This window comes from Liolophura sinensis, chromosome 13 (assembly GCF_032854445.1).
Source record: "Liolophura sinensis isolate JHLJ2023 chromosome 13, CUHK_Ljap_v2, whole genome shotgun sequence".
Taxonomy (NCBI): Eukaryota; Metazoa; Mollusca; class Polyplacophora; order Chitonida; family Chitonidae; genus Liolophura; species Liolophura sinensis.
The window spans coordinates 12778094-12795969 of NC_088307.1; positions in this window are offsets into that span (position 1 = coordinate 12778094).

Below are 17876 nucleotides of genomic sequence, written 5' to 3' on the forward strand. Positions count from 1 at the left end.
ATATCATTGTTGTGTGGCTATGAAACCTTTAAACTTGGTGTGTCATATCTCGTGTGGCTGTGAAACCTCTACCCTTTTGTAACTCATCTCTTTTGTGGATCTGAAACTTTTATGCTTGGTAGCTCATATCTTGTATGTCTATGAAACATTTATGCTTGGTATCTTATATCTTGTGTGGATCTCAAACCTTTATTCTTGGTATCCCATATCTTTTGTGGCTATAAAATCTTTATGCTTGGTATTTCATATCTTGTGTGGCTATGAAACCGTTATGCTTGGTGGCGCATATCTTTCTTGTTTGACTATGAAACCTTTACACTTGGCATGTCATATCTCGTGTGGCTATGAAACCTCTAGCATTTATAGCTCAACTCTTGTGTAGATCTGAAACCTTTATGCTTGGTGGCTCATATCTTTTTCGTGTGGCTATGACACCTTTATGCTTGGTATCTCACATCTTGTGTGGCTATGAAACCCTTATGCTTGGTATCTCATTTTTGCGCCCATGAAACCTTTATGCTTGGTATCTCATAGCTTGTGTGCCCATGAAACCTTTATGCTTGGTATCTCATATCTTTCCTGTGTGACTTGGTATCTCATTTTTGTGCGCCCATGAAATCTTTACGTTTTGTATCTCATATTTGTTTGGCTACGATGCCTTTACCCTGTGTAGCTCATCTAATGTGTGGATCTGAAACCTTTTCCTGTGGTAACCCATATCCTGTGTGGTTATGAAAACTTTAAGCTCGGTAGCTCATATCTTAAGTGGCTATGAAACCTTTTCTCTTGCTAGCTCATATCCTGTGTGGCTACAAAACCTTAATGTTTGGTAGCTCATATCTTGGGTGGCTATAAAACCTTCACGCTGGGTATCTCATATCTTATGTGGCTATGAAACATTTACGCTTGGTAGCTCATGTCTTGTGTTGCATTGAAACATTTATGCTTGGTAGCGCATATCTTGCGTCGTCCTAGATCTGAACGTCGAGAGAGACATTGGCATACCAGCCTCAATCATAATGCACGTTCTGGAACAATAATCACAAGACCATTTCCCAAAACAACACCGAACACTACCAAAGAACTAAGAGAATTCAACAGTTTCCACTGATGACGGACATACGCAAGGAATCCTCTAGGCAAATGAATTTATCCAAATCTGAGTGTGGCATAATGGGAGTTTATTAAAAGGCTTATGACTTGGTATGTCTCATGCTTTGAAACCCTTTTCGATAGCTTTACTACCGTGATGTTCTTGAAACCCACATGACTTCGAAACCTTATAACAAACTTGTTCATATCTGATTTTCTTTGGCAGACTCACTTGTTCTTGATATTTGTGAAGCAAACAGTTTCTTAGCTTTTTCCAAGTGGTTTCCTAGTTTTTGTGAAACGAAACAAATAAAAGGGTTTAAAGGCTGCACTGTCATCTAGTTTCATCGGCAACTAAAACCCACAACTGTAATTCACCTGTGGCGACCCCCTCCCATGTTTACATTATTGATACTTGCATATGACAGGAGAGTTTAAGTGACTCTTTCAAACTACAGGCCAGTGCCTCGCGGCAAGGAACAGTGATTCGTTTGTGGACATTCGAGTAGATTGTTATGGACGGTAAGTGCCAGTTTGGCATGTACAAGAGATAGCCACAGGCCCTAAGCACACACATTACAAAGCGCATTTGACAGCACCCGGCTTGAATTGGCCGAACAATGACAAAACTATAATAGCAGAGCCCCTTTGTTTTCAAAAGCTGAGAGCTGAAATCGAATATATTGTCAGTCAGCTTGGTACAAATGTGCTGGATTTTGCGGGCCACACTTTTAGACCTTCGTCCACGACTAAATTAATTGCATTTGCTGGTCTTATTTTCGGATTTCAGCCATTGTTTATTTATACCAATACCTGCATGCTAAGCTAAAGGCGCATAAGCACACAGAGAGAAGCAGGCAACAGTTTACGAAGCTTAAAAATACACATAAACTCTGAAATAAAGATTATGGTTTTCATGGGAAAGAGGAAAAGATATGCCAACAAACTTTTCATTTTGACGTATATTTTATACGTCTTAGGATATCTCTATGGATATTTTCCATCAAGGGTAGGACATTTTTGAAAATAACGTAATCAATGAACTTACTGGGAAGGCGTGGCCAACCTAATAATTAAATATATGTGTTTATCGGCAAGTCTATATGTTTTTTTGAGCGTGCATTTACAAAGGACACAAAAATAAATATTTGTTCAAGTTAAAAAAATATGAAAGCCAAAACTGAGCGGTCATGTGTTCAAATCATGTGAATTATTACAATATATAAAATTGCAGATGTCATCGTTTAGGTTTCACAATAATGTCTGTTGTAATCATCATCATAATAAATGTTTAGGGCAAAAGAGAAAAGAAAACAGCTATCCACCAAAACCACAATTGAGAGGTTATGTCTTCCATTGACGAGAATTGTTACAATAAATAAAACTACATGGCATCAGAAAAAATCTATGTTTACACAGATGTCATTGTTTACGTGAATCAGTATAGTGCAGCAAAAGAGAAAGAAAAACAGCTTTCCTGGAATGAATATATAGGGGTTTAGTAGATACTGGTGTACGGAGATACCAGAGGTCACATGAATCAGAGATCTTATATATTTGATGCTGATGTTTAAAAAAAAAAATTAAACAAAGCTAAAATGAAAGCTAAGATATTTAGTTAATAGACAATTTCTATGCCAAGGAATATAAGTATATTACAGCATGGAGAGTCAAACCAGAACGATGGCGTAAGTACAATTAGGTAAAACGAAAATGCAATGATATTAATTGCATTCCATTAAACGTCACCGGTCTAGAATTACTCAAAAACTCTGTTGTCACACCTTTAATAAAGAGTAACATGCAAGCAAGGCGTCAGTAGTTTAGGCTTGATGGGTACGTAGATCACCAGCAGAATCCTGGTTTATACAGACATAAATTGCAAATGACTACAGCATGGAGAACAAAACCAGAGCAGCGACGATAGCGAAAAATCACGTCACGCGTCACCAGTTTTACCTACACGTATCTTCTAGGGCATAACGTTAGTTACTTACTAAATAGCTGTTTGAAGCCGTACTCAGTCATACTTCACTTATGCTACCGTGGCCAGAAACCGGGGGAAACTCGCGACTATCACCAGTTTGCTGGAAGACATTCTCAGGTAATACTGGAGAGGATGCTAGCACGAGCTGATCCTAAACTCAGAGCTCCTGGGCCACTGTTCACGCCAACCACTAGGTCACAGAGCACCCCGCCCGCCTGCCTATTTTGGTGGTAGGCAAGTTCTCTTTATTAAACCTGAGATGGCGCAAACGATCCAATGTGCTCCGTCGCTAGTTTATTGTAACCGAGACCCTGAAAAAAATGCTCTGCCCAAGGTCGGGATTGAACCTACACTTCCAGTTCCACGAGGATAAAATCGTTCAATAGTTGCCTGTGATTGTGGGAAAGATGGGAAATTCCCCAATGCTGATTTTATTTTCCCACCTTTATACAAAGTTCATCTGTGTCCAATTCAGCTGGACCCGATGTTGTTTTCAATGTACTTTACAAATGCGTTATGCTAATGTTAACAATCGCAATGATGTTGTAAAACCGACAATAATTTACGACTTGAAGTTTGAAGTCCTGCTATGGGCTTAGTTCCTTAAAAATGATGATCCCGATGACCTAGGAAAACACTTTTGTTAATTATATTAAAACTAAAACCTATAAATTCATTTTCATAACGTCGCAAAAGATCATAAATAGATCCTTGCGCTATTGTTCTCCGAAATCACGTAATCTTTAGAAAACGTTGAAGTCACCATACTCTGTGGTACTATAACGAAAGATCTTTGTTTCTAAAATTTAACTTATACATCTGGAATAAAATGTAAAAGTTTTGGTTTGAGTCTGGAATAGAACCCTGATCACTAGCTAGTAGCTTTGTTCGTCGCACTGTTGACCTTTGTTGTTTTCGAGTAACGATTGTTTAAAAATTGCGCATTTTCGGATTAAGTTGTCGACAAAGTTCAATACCCAGGTGAGGATTACCCGCTGATAGAAATCAATAATACTGATCAGTTTGCCTGCTCCTTGAAAATCCAGAGCTCAAAATTGCTCCACAATCATCTGGGGAGAGAAGCAATATTATATAAAATGCGACATTTATTGATTTTGTTCATTAATATAAACATATACAACTGAATCTCCTCAACAGCGATGTCCCCAAACACTTTTTCCTGTACTGGTGCAATCTAATGCAGAGCTTACTTATACGCATGCTCTGCTGTTCCACATACAGTACTTAAAGCAAATATGAATTTATGCGTCGAAACATACATTTTCCAAAACCAGCCGTCAGCCAAAATGAACGTTCCAGATCAACAATCCCAAGGCCAATTCCAACAACGAAGTTTAACATAAATCACCAAACAACTAAGAAGGAAATTCAGACTAGAAGCAGTCAACGGATTTCAATGATGTTTGGCAGATGCAAGGAATGTTCTAGAATGATTATGACGTTGCTGTGAGTTCAAGTCCAGTTTATGCTGGCTTTCTCTCCGGCCGTACGTGGGAAGGTCTTGCAGCAAGCAACCTACGGATGGTCGTGGACTCAGCCCGGTTTCCTCCCACCATAAAGATGGCCGCCGTCGTCGCATAAGTGAGGTATCCTTGAGTTAGGCGTATTACAACAATAAATATGGGCATTCTATCTTTTAACATTGTCCATTTACCTAAGAAGGGACCTGAGTGCAAGACGTCAAGAAACACTACGCCGGATTTCGCAGCTTTAGCGAAATTGCACTAGTTACCTCCGAGTTTATTTCTCTGTATGCCGCTCAGCTGTTTTATGGAAAAAACTACACACGGAATAGGGGCAATGGCTGAACAATACCCACCTACACTCAAACCGGCTCTAAGGTTTGTCAAAACACTGCATTGTTAGCGCTCGGCCTGGGGTTAAGCACCCACTCACCCATCCGTCTGGAAATTGAAGTTGGATCCAGAAAAGTTTTTAAACGATTCTTCGCCGTTAGAGAGCGGATATATAACTACGATATTGTCGAGTCGTAGTATAGGAATTTGGTCATTTGATTTAGATTTGCGCTATACATGAGAGTTCAACCAGCGTCAATGGTCATTACTGCAAAACCTATCATGTAAGGTTGTTTTGTCAAGCGCATTCACACACGAATTTCTTCAGTTTTAGAACGAGTATAATTCTCTTGTAAGTAAATATGGACAGGGCGTTTAGAATCTCTGGCACTCAGCTGCGTGACTGTGTCTAATTCCGCCAAAAGGGGGACAAGGTTACGTATATTCGCTGCGTTCAATTAGATCACCATGTTGAATACAGGAACAGTTGAAATCAAAGCGCAGCTGAGACTCATATTTTGATTAACGAAAACTTATATACTAGCGGATTCGGATACGTGTTTCATACATATGCCTGGAACGTTCCCTGCATCTTTCCAGTATCAGTGAAAACCGTATATGGCTTCCCTTCGGATGCATCCCTCTTAATGTGTTCGTACTTTTATGCTTCCGTAATTATTTGGTGGTTTTGTGTTCATTTAGCGAATTAGCCTTGTAATTATTGACCTGGAACTTGGCTGCAGTTGGTATAGATACGCATATATTCTAGTTTTTCTCTGGTTTTTAGGTTATTTAATTTCCAACTTTGGCAGCAGTGAAAAATGCATACGCTTTTAAGTTAGATCATCCGTCACCAATCAGTAAATCAAAAATTTACATTTCTTCAAGTAGTTTGTGACCAGAAAACCGCCATCAGCTCAGCCTAAATCTTCTTTTACACTACCTGGCTCATCAACATTGGTGTAAACCAGCTCCTGATAAAACAGGGAAAGACAAAGAAAAGCTTTTTTTCATTTTATACAAAAGAATGCTCAACTGTGTAATAATACTTGGGCAATATATACAATTTTGCATTTTATAATTATATATAATCATATATAATCATATAATTATCTGAATTATGTATGCAATGAATCCTTTAAACAATAAAGTGAAATATGGAAATCCTCAAATTAATTTTATTTAGCAGAATTGTTCATGTGCACAATTAAGGCTATACTGTTCAAAACGACAAAAATAAATGCCCATTTCTTTTCTACCGTTGGCCAATTCAGAATATGTAATGTATGTGTTTTCATATTAGCAAGTATACATAAATTCAAAACAGTGATTTCAATCATATAGCTATATACTGTTACTATATACTGTTACTGTCATTCTTATGAGAGACACACACGGGTGTAGCTCATCTAATGTGTGGATCTGAAACCTTTTCCTGTGGTAACCCATATCCTGTGTGGTTATGAAAACTTTAAGCTCGGTAGCTCATATCTTAAGTGGCTATGAAACCTTTTCTCTTGCTAGCTCATATCCTGTGTGGCTACAAAACCTTAATGTTTGGTAGCTCATATCTTGGGTGGCTATAAAACCTTCACGCTGGGTATCTCATATCTTATGTGGCTATGAAACATTTACGCTTGATAGCTCATGTCTTGTGTTGCATTGAAACATTTATGCTTGGTAGCGCATATCTTGCGTCGTCCTAGATCTGAACGTCGAGAGAGACATTGGCATACCAGCCTCAATCATAATGCACGTTCTGGAACAATAATCACAAGACCATTTCCCAAAACAACACCGAACACTACCAAAGAACTAAGAGAATTCAACAGTTTCCACTGATGACGGACATACGCAAGGAATCCTCTAGGCAAATGAATTTATCCAAATCTTAGTGTGGCATAATGGGAGTTTATTAAAAGGCTTATGACTTGGTATGTCTCATGCTTTGAAACCCTTTTCGATAGCTTTACTACCGTGATGTTCTTGAAACCCACATGACTTCGAAACCTTATAACAAACTTGTTCATATCTGATTTTCTTTGGCAGACTCACTTGTTCTTGATATTTGTGAAGCAAACAGTTTCTTAGCTTTTTCCAAGTGGTTTCCTAGTTTTTGTGAAACGAAACAAATAAAAGGGTTTAAAGGCTGCACTGTCATCTAGTTTCATCGGCAACTAAAACCCACAACTGTAATTCACCTGTGGCGACCCCCTCCCATGTTTACATTATTGATACTTGCATATGACAGGAGAGTTTAAGTGACTCTTTCAAACTACAGGCCAGTGCCTCGCGGCAAGGAACAGTGATTCGTTTGTGGACATTCGAGTAGATTGTTATGGACGGTAAGTGCCAGTTTGGCATGTACAAGAGATAGCCACAGGCCCTAAGCACACACATTACAAAGCGCATTTGACAGCACCCGGCTTGAATTGGCCGAACAATGACAAAACTATAATAGCAGAGCTCCTTTGTTTTCAAAAGCTGAGAGCTGAAATCGAATATATTGTCAGTCAGCTTGGTACAAATGTGCTGGATTTTGCGGGCCACACTTTTAGACCTTCGTCCACGACTAAATTAATTGCATTTGCTGGTCTTATTTTCGGATTTCAGCCATTGTTTATTTATACCAATACCTGCATGCTAAGCTAAAGGCGCATAAGCATACAGAGAGAAGCAGGCAACAGTTTACGAAGCTTAAAAATACACATAAACTCTGAAATAAAGATTATGGTTTTCATGGGAAAGAGGAAAAGATATGCCAACAAACTTTTCATTTTGACGTATATTTTATACGTCTTAGGATATCTCTATGGATATTTTCCATCAAAGGTAGGACATTTTTGAAAATAACGTAATCAATGAACTTACTGGGAAGGCGTGGCCAACCTAATAATTAAATATATGTGTTTATCGGCAAGTCTATATGTTTTTTTGAGCGTGCATTTACAAAGGACACAAAAATAAATATTTGTTCAAGTTAAAAAAATATGAAAGCCAAAACTGAGCGGTCATGTGTTCAAATCATGTGAATTATTACAATATATAAAATTGCAGATGTCATCGTTTAGGTTTCACAATAATGTCTGTTGTAATCATCATCATAATAAATGTTTAGGGCAAAAGAGAAAAGAAAACAGCTATCCACCAAAACCACAATTGAGAGGTTATGTCTTCCATTGACGAGAATTGTTACAATAAACAAAACTACATGGCATCAGAAAAAATCTATGTTTACACAGATGTCATTGTTTACGTGAATCAGTATAGTGCAGCAAAAGAGAAAGAAAAACAGCTTTCCTGGAATGAATATATAGGGGTTTAGTGGATACTGGTGTACGGAGATACCAGAGGTCACATGAATCAGAGATCTTATATATTTGATGCTGATGTTTAAAAAAAAAATTAAACAAAGCTAAAATGAAAGCTAAGATATTTAGTTAATAGACAATTTCTGTGCCAAGGAATATAAGTATATTACAGCCTGGAGAGTCAAACCAGAACGATGGCGTAAGTACAATTAGGTAAAACGAAAATGCAATGATATTAATTGCATTCCATTAAACGTCACCGGTCTAGAATTACTCAAAAACTCTGTTGTCACACCTTTAATAAAGAGTAACATGGAAGCAAGGCATCAGTAGTTTAGGCTTGATGGGTACATAGATCACCAGCAGAATCCTGGTTTATACAGACATAAATTGCAAATGACTACAGCATGGAGAACAAAACCAGAGCAGCCATGATAGTGAAAAATCACGTCACGCGTCACCCGTTTTACCTACACGTATCTTCTAGGGAATAACGTTAGTTACTTACTAAATAGCTGTTTGAAGCCGTACTCAGTCATACTTCACTTATGCTACCGTGACCAGAAACCGGGGGAAACTCGCGACAATCACCAGTTTGCTGGAAGACGTTCTCAGGTAATACTGGACAGGATGCTAGCACGAGCTGAACCTAAACTCAGAGCTCCTGGGCCACTGTTCACGCCAACCACTAGGTCACAGAGCACCCCGCCAGCCTGCCTATTTTGGTGGTAGGCAAGTTCTCTTCATCAAACCTGAGATGGCGCAAACGATCCAATGTGCTCCGTCGCTAGTTTATTGTAACCGAGACCCTGAAAAAAATGCTCTGCCCAAGGCCGGGGTTGAACTTACACTTCCAGTTCCACGAGGATAAAATCGTCCAATAGTTGCCTGTGATTGTGGGAAGGATGGGAAATTCCCCAATGCTGATTTTATTTTCCCACATTTATACAAAGTTCATCTGTGTCCAGTTCAGCTGGACCCGATGTTGTTTTCAATGTACTTTACAAATGCGTTATGCTAATGTTAACAATCGCAATGATGTTGTAAAACTGACAGTAATTTACGACTTGAAGTTTGAAGTCCTGCTATGGGCTTAGTTCCTTAAAAATGATGATCCCGATGACCTAGGAAAACACTTTTGTTAATTATATTAAAACTAAAACCTATAAATTCATTTTCATAGCGTCACAAAAGATCATAAATAGATCCTTGCGCTATTGTTCTCTGAAATCACGTAATCTTTAGAAAACGTTGAAGTCACCATACTCAGTGGTACTATAACAAAAGATCTTTGTTTCTAAAATTTAACTTATACATCTGGAATAAAATGTAAAAGTTTTGGTTTGAGTCTGGAATAGAACCCTGATCACTAGCTAGTAGCTTTGTTCGCCACATTGTTGACCTTTGTTGTTTTCGAGTAACGATTGTTTAAAAATTGCGCATTTTCGGATTAAGTTGTCGACAAAGTTCAATACCCAGGTGAGGATTACCCGCTGATAGAAATCAATAATACTGATCAGTTTGCCTGCTCCTTGAAAATCCAGAGCTCGAAATTGCTCCACAATCATCTGGGGAGAGAAGCAATATTATATAAAATGCGACATTTATTGATTTTGTTCATTAATATAAACATATACAACTGAATCTCCTCAACAGCGATGTCCCTAAACACTTTTTCCTGTACTGATGCAATCTAATGCAGAGCTTACTTATGCGCATGCTCTGCTGTTCCACATACTGTACTTAAAGCAAATATGAATTTATGCGTCGAAACATACATTTTCAAAAACCAGCCGTCAGCCAAAATGAACGTTCCAGATCAACAATCCCAAGGCCAATTCCAACAACGAAGTTTAACATAAATCACCAAACAACTAAGAAGGAAATTCAGACTAGAAGCAGTCAACGGATTTCAATGATGTTTGGCAGATGCAAGGAATGTTCTAGAATGATTATGACGTTGCTGTGAGTTCAAGTCCAGTTTATGCTGGCTTTCTCTCCGGCCGTACGTGGGAAGGTCTTGCAGCAAGCAACCTACGGATGGTCGTGGACTCAGCCCGGTTTCCTCCCACCATAAAGATGGCCGCCGTCGTCGCATAAGTGAAGTATCCTTGAGTTAGGCGTATTACAACAATAAATAAATAAATAAATAAATAAATAAATAAATATACTTTCGCAATTTATATACTTTGTTCTGCGGTGATTTTCGTTGCACGTTGTTTTAAAGAATTGAACATGCTATTATTTAAATGGAACGTCCATAATGGACGTATAGGACTGTCTGTTTCAACGCGTAGATTTTTCTATTTTTAAATATGTCCTCTTTCCGCAAAAATGATGAAACATGTCAAAGAACAGCCCCGATCCAACGACCCATAACCAAAGCGATTGGATAATATTCATTTGAATCAGCAGGTTTGTCAGACCTCTTATCTTCGCCCATAACATTATTGCCATCGCACGAGTGAAACAGCCTGGTGTTAAACATCATACAAATAAATAGATAGACATTGACATCATTAGATCAAGGCAACACCAATACATAAAAGCAATGCTCATACAAAGGCGACACCTCCGCATACTGAACGTGAAAGCCATGCTCCTATACAAGGGCAACAACTCTATATGAAGGCAACCCCTCAACTTGACGGGGACATCTCCGCACGAAGGCAATACCTCAACCTGACGGGCATGTCTCCGCATGAAGGCAACAACTCAACTTGACGGGGACGTCTCCGCACGAAGGCAATACCTCAACTTGACGGGGACGTCTCCGCATGAAGACAACATCTCAACTTGACGGGGACATCTCCGCACGAAGGCAATACCTCAACTTGACGGGGACATCTCCGCACGAAGGCAATACCTCAACTTGACGGGGACATCGCCGCATGAAGGCAACAACTCAACCTGACGGGCACGTCTCCGCATGAAGGCAATACCTCAACTTGACGGGGATATCTCCGCACGAAGGCAATACCTCAACTTGATGGGGACATCTCCGCATGAAGGCAACAACTCAACCTGACGGGCACGTCTCCGCATGAAGGCAACATCTCAACTTGATGGGCACATCTCCGCATGAAGGCAACACCTCAACTTGACGGGGACGTCTCCGCATGAAGGCAACATCTCAACTTGACGGGGATATCTCCGCACGAAGGCAATACCTCAACTTGATGGGGACATCTCCGCATGAAGGCAACACCTCAACTTGAGGGGGACATCTCCGCATGAAGGCAACATCTCAACTTGATGGGCACATCTCCGCATGAAGGCAACACCTCAACTTGACGGGCACATCTCCGCATGAAGGCAACACCTCAACTTGACGGGCACATCTCCGCTTGAAGGCAACACCTCAACTTGACGGGCACATCTCCGCATGAAGGCAACATCTCAACTTGATGGGCACATCTCCGCATGAAGGCAACACCTCAACTTGACGGGGACATCTCCGCATGAAGGCAACACTTCAACATGATATACATGAAGGCAACATCTTTACATGCAGGTGATACATCTACATGAAGGTGACACCGCTACATAAAGGTGACAATACAACATGAACCCGCCGTCTCTACATTGAATGCGTCATCTCTACCTAAAGGCTTCACCTGTACATAAAGGTAACCAATGTACATGAAGGCGTCATCTCTACATAAAGGCGTCATCTCTACATAACCCCGTCACGTTTATGTTGGTCAGCAAACTTGATAAGTGAAAACACTCGGTACTAGGTTGGAACCCACAACGCCGTCTGTCAAAGGTTACCAGTCACTGGGCGGAAACCATTAAAAGAAAACACAGCAAATACTAAATTCTGAGTTTTTTAGGAATACGTGTGGAAACGGACTCAAACGGTCACGCCGAGTTTTATGACGTGCTTGTTAATTCTATCTGTGCCCTATGTAGATATCGTTAAAAGGCAAAGCTGGGTTCGTGTGACGTCCGGAATCCGAGCTACGGCGTCGGGTTATAGAAATAACTCGAGATTGATTGGCTAAAGCTTATAACTTGGTCAGTATGAGCGATATTGCTTATTTAAACGACGATATCTCCGTTATGTAACATCACAAAAATAAAACATGATCTTTTTAAAACTCTCAGTGTGAACCTTCATCCATGGATTTCCATTTTTTCTGGCGTTGTCTTTTCTTTAAACCTGAATGTTTGAACTTATAGGTGGACAAAACATAAAAATTCAGTAAAGTTCCGATGAAAGAGAGCAAAAATTTTTAATTTTTCGTTAAAGACAAAAAACACTTGAAATAATATTTTTGTACCAGAATATCGTCTGGTCAGTCAACAAACGTGTTCAGCCAACAAACGTGTTCAGCCAACAAACGTGTTCAGCCTTTACTTCGACGGTATTTATATATATTTTAAATATATTCATCAATATTATCACAATGGAGATCAAATGGCTGTGTTTTGGATATAAACAACAAATCTGCATGCAATTAAATGTATTACACAAGAATCGCATCCTTATTTAGATCATTATAATGCAAAGATGATAAATATCAAGAGGTATTTTGGTATACATACCATACAAATATATTTTCACATACCCTTTTCTCCTGAAAGAAAAACTCGAACAAAAATATTAAAGACCATATCTGCAAATAAGTTTTCACGCTCTTTCATCTGATTTTCGTATCATTTTTATTTCTTCTTCTCCTTTAAAACACGGTAGCAAATCGATTTAGTCATATCTCCGACTGTGGGTAGTGGTATTCAGAGCTTGCCCCACACGTTAACTTTATGAAGGTGAACATTTAAGGGACACACATGTATGTAGGACAGATAAGTGCTGGTGATCATTTTTAAAGTCTGCTGCATGTGATACCTGTGAGTACTTAGTCTTCTCTGTTGGAGGACTAAGCATCCCCGAGGGCTGGGCTCTTTGCATTGTTTCAATGTTTCGGTGTGCTAAATATGATGACAGCTCTAGATACTCTTCTACAGCTGCTGCGTTTTAGTCCAAATGAGCACACGGTGAGCTCAGGATCTGTTTGACGCATTCCAACCCAACTGTACACGAAATGTTTGACTCCAGCTTCTTTATTTGCATCAACGGCATCTTTACCCTTATCACAGAAATGAAAACAAATAATTTTAAACCTTAGGTGATAGTCAAACAAACAAAAAGAGCTGTGCTTACCAAAGTCCTTAAATTATGCGGCTCTTCATGCAACGGTAAACGTACCATAATCCACTCTCACACTCTCCACTCTCCCACCCCACTATGCCCGTCTCTCTGTCGTGAATACTTCTATAAAGCGCCTTTGTTTTAAGCTCAGTACCTTCGACAACATATTTATAACAACCCAGATACCACACCCCAACACTTTCTACGGTATGTCCCAGTAAATGATTTTGTGAAGCCTCATTGAATTTGACTCAGCAGCTTTGAAGAGACGGCTTTGAGAAGCAAGGTGAAAAAAAGTAAAAGTCAGTTAACTCTGACTAAAGAGAGTAAGTCAAAGTTCATCTCTGCGGAACACATCTTGTTACTTTCTGGAGGATAGCTACCAGTGAATCAAAGTTTCAAGCCGTCTCAGTAGTTTTGGGCAATATAGTACTGTCAGGTCGAATGTGAATTCTCACTACAAGACAGTAGGCCAAAGATCAGTAAAATAGAGTCTGACAAAATCTGTGCGCCGGTCATTTTTTTTTCCAGTGGCCTCCGCGGCCGAGGTGTTTAGCGTGCCAGCACAGGGCAATGACCCAGGAGCCTCTCACCAATGCAGTTGCTATGAGTTCAAGTCCAGCTCATGCTCGCTTCCTCTCCGGTCGGATGTGGGAAGGACTGCCGAACACTTGCAGATGGTCATGGGTTTCCCCCAAGCTCTGTCCGGTTTCCTCCCACTGGTCGCCATCATATAAGTGAAATATTCTTGAGTACGGCGCAACACACCAAGCAAATAAATAAATTTCTTTAAACATGGGCATTCTATCTTTTAACATTGTCCATTTACCTAACAAGGGACCTGAGTGCAAGACGTCAAGAAACACTACGCCGGATTTCGCAGCTTTAGCGAAATTGCACTAGTTACCTCCGAGTTTATTTCTCTATATGCCGCTCAGCTATTTTATGGAAAAAACTACACACGGAATAGGGGCAATGGCTGAACAATACCCACCTACACTCAAACCGGCTCTAAGGTTTGTCAAAACACTGCATTGTTAGCGCTCGGCCTAGGGTTAAGCACCCACTCATCCATCCGTCTGGAAATTGAAGTTGGATCCAGAAAAGTTTTTAAACGATTCTCCGCCGTTAGAGAGCGGATATATAACTACGATATTGTCGAGTCGTAGTATAGGAATTTGGTCATTTGATTTAGATTTGCGTTATACATGAGAGTTCAACCAGCGTCAATGGTCATTACTGCAAAACCTATTATGTAAGGTTGTTTTGTCAAGCGCATTCACTCTGAATTTCTTAAGTTTTACAACGAGTATAATTCTCTTGTAAGTAAGTATGGTCAGGGCGTTTAGAACCTCTGGCACTCAGCTGTATGACTGTGTCTCATTCCGCCGAAAGGGGGACAAGGCTACGTATATTCGCTGTGTTCAATTAGATCACCATGTTGAATACAGGAACAGTTGAAATCAAAGCGCAGCTGAGACTCATATTTTGATTAACGAAAACTTATATACTAGCGGATTCGGATACGTGTTTCATACATACGCCTGGAACGTTCCCAGCATCTTTCCAGTATCAGTGAAAACCGTATATGGCTTCCCTTCGGATGCATCCCTCTTAATGTGTTCGTACTTTTATGCTTCCGTAATTATTTGGTGGTTTTGTGTTCATTTAGCGAATTAGCCTTGTAATTATTGACCTGGAACTTGGCTGCAGTTGGTACAGATACGCATATATTCTAGTTTTTCTCTGGTTTTTAGGTTATTTAATTTCCAACTTTGGCAGCAGTGAAAAATGCATACGCTTTTAAGTTAGATCATCCGTCACCAATCAGTAAATCAAAAATTTACATTTCTTCAAGTAGTTTGTGACCAGAAAACCGCCATCAGCTCAGCCTAAATCTTCTTTTACACTACCTGGCTCATCAACATTGGCGTAAACCAGCTCCTGATAAAACAGGGAAAGACAAAGAAAAGCTTTTTTTTTCATTTTATACAAAAAATGCTCAACTGTGTAATAATACTTGGGCAATATATACAATTTTGCATTTTATAATTATATATAATCATATATAATCATATAATTATCTGAACTATGTATGCAATGAATCCTTTAAACAATAAAGTGAAATATGGAAATCCTCAAATTAATTTTATTTAGCAGAATTGTTCATGTGCACAATTAAGGCTATACTGTTCAAAACGACAAAAATAAATGCCCATTTCTTTTCTACCGTTGGCCAATTCAGAATAAGTAATGTATGTGTTTTCATATTAGCAAGTATACATAAATTCAAAACAGTGATTTCAATCATATAGCTATATACTGTTACTATATACTGTTACTGTCATTCTTATGAGAGACACACACGGGTTAATTTATTTCTACCAGCAATGCTTGTTTATAAAATATATCCAAAATTAATAAACCTGAAATATAAGTAAACATCTTTACTTAAAATGGGATTGGTGTATCAAATTGAAGTCAGAGCTGGAACAACGGTGCGATAGCTGCCAAATTGTCTCACGTTACCGGTGAAAATCAAGCCAGTGTAGTGACCGCTTAGGTGGCCTAATGGTTAGAGCGTCCGAAACAAAGTTTGGGAGATCTTGGATGAAACCCGGATTGATCATACCAAAGGATCTAACAACGGTACTTGTTGCTGCCTCGATTGGCGATCAAGGAAAGAGGACTGATTTTCCCTGATATCGGTATAATTTGACTAGTGGGTGTCATGTCTGTTGTCTTTGGGATGATACTTCAGTTGCGGCAACATTTTGGCGTCATGGACTCGCCCTGCCACAAAAAGACACGACACATGTACTGTAAGTACTTATTATTCGCTGGAATTTATTTTCGCGGATTTTCTCCAAAAATATGTTCGCGGGAATCCATTTTCGCTTTTTTAAGAGAATACTGAAAAAGATCTTAAAATCTTAAAATTTTCCAACATATAATATGGCCGAAATTATTCAAGCACGTCAAACAGGTATCATCATGGGTAGCTTTAATCCTCATTTGTTTCCTGCGGTGTGGCTAATCCTCGTGATCTTGATCAGAGATTAAACCAATGGGGGATGGATTATCATTACGTAAGAAGATTACTTTCGCACTTACCGTCAGCAGTACTCAAACATGTATCACTCCCTTTCGAACCATTAATGAGTACTTTTAAACACCTGGCACAGTGATCTGTCTCTTTTGAGCAGTTCAACACAAAACATATTGGCGCCCGTCAGTCATTCTTCATCAAGCAAAACGGTAAGTTTTCGAACCATTGATGAGTACTTTGGCAATATATTTCTACCAGCAATGCTTGTTTATGAAATATATCCAAAATTAATAAACCCGAAATAAAAGTCAATATGTTTACTTAAGGTAGGGTACGGTTTAAGGTACTGTTTGCTAGATACGGTAAGTTTTGCATTTTTTTCGGTTTTAATCGTCCCCTGGAGCAGGTCAGAAACCGCAAACATTGCCGTAGCTGTCAAACGGCTATTGTGTTGTTGTACAACACTTCACAGTTTGTTACAATCTCGCTCACTGGACCACAGGAGGGACACAGCCTATGGGGCAGCGTGTATCAGAGCAACATTTATTAGAATCTAGCACGTGCTGGTATCTACTTTTCTTTCACTTTACCGGCATACTGAACACGAATCAAACTAAAGACGAATGAATTCCCACATTGTTTTATACCCACCAAGCCTTCGCACCAGAGTTTGTATATATTTAAACCATAGTTTCCCTTCCCTTAAAAAGTTTTACTGGCCCATTGGAGTTTTACTTCATTAAGAATGAAGATTTCACTTCATTATTACTACTATTTGTAGTATATGATTCAATATTGGGTATTTTTCGCTGGAATTATTTTTCGCCGTTAATTATTGATCGCGAAATCCGTAAAAAATTAGTTCCACGCGAAAATTAAGTATTTCACTTATTAACACCTAATGACTCCTCGTCGTCATACATGTATGTTGGTTCAATCTCAGAGTAACACAGATTCCATTGCTCTTGCGGGGCCTGAATGGCCGAGCTGGCTAGCGTGCCAGCCACGGCGCAATGACGCAGGAGCTTTCACCAATACGGTCGCTGTGACTTCAAGTCCAGCTCATTGTGGCTTCCTCTTCGGCCGTACATGGAAAATCTACCAACAACCCGTGGACGCTCAAATGTGAAAATTGAGACCACAATTGATGGTGGAGTGCCCGGGGTAAACTACCTACCTCCCCCTAGTACCTAGCAAACCTCACGTTTCAAATTCAAGAATTAAACATCGAGAAATAGTTTCGAACCATTGGTTTTCGTATCATAGTAGCAACGAGCGAGTCTGAAACAATTGAGCTACATCCCACATGGAATAAACTATATATTAATTTATTTATTTACGCCCTACTCATAAATATTTCACTTATACGACGGCGACCACCATTATGGCGGGAGGAAACCAGACAGAGCGCGGACGAAACCAGACAGAGCCGGGAGAAAACCAACAAGGAAACGCACATTCTCAC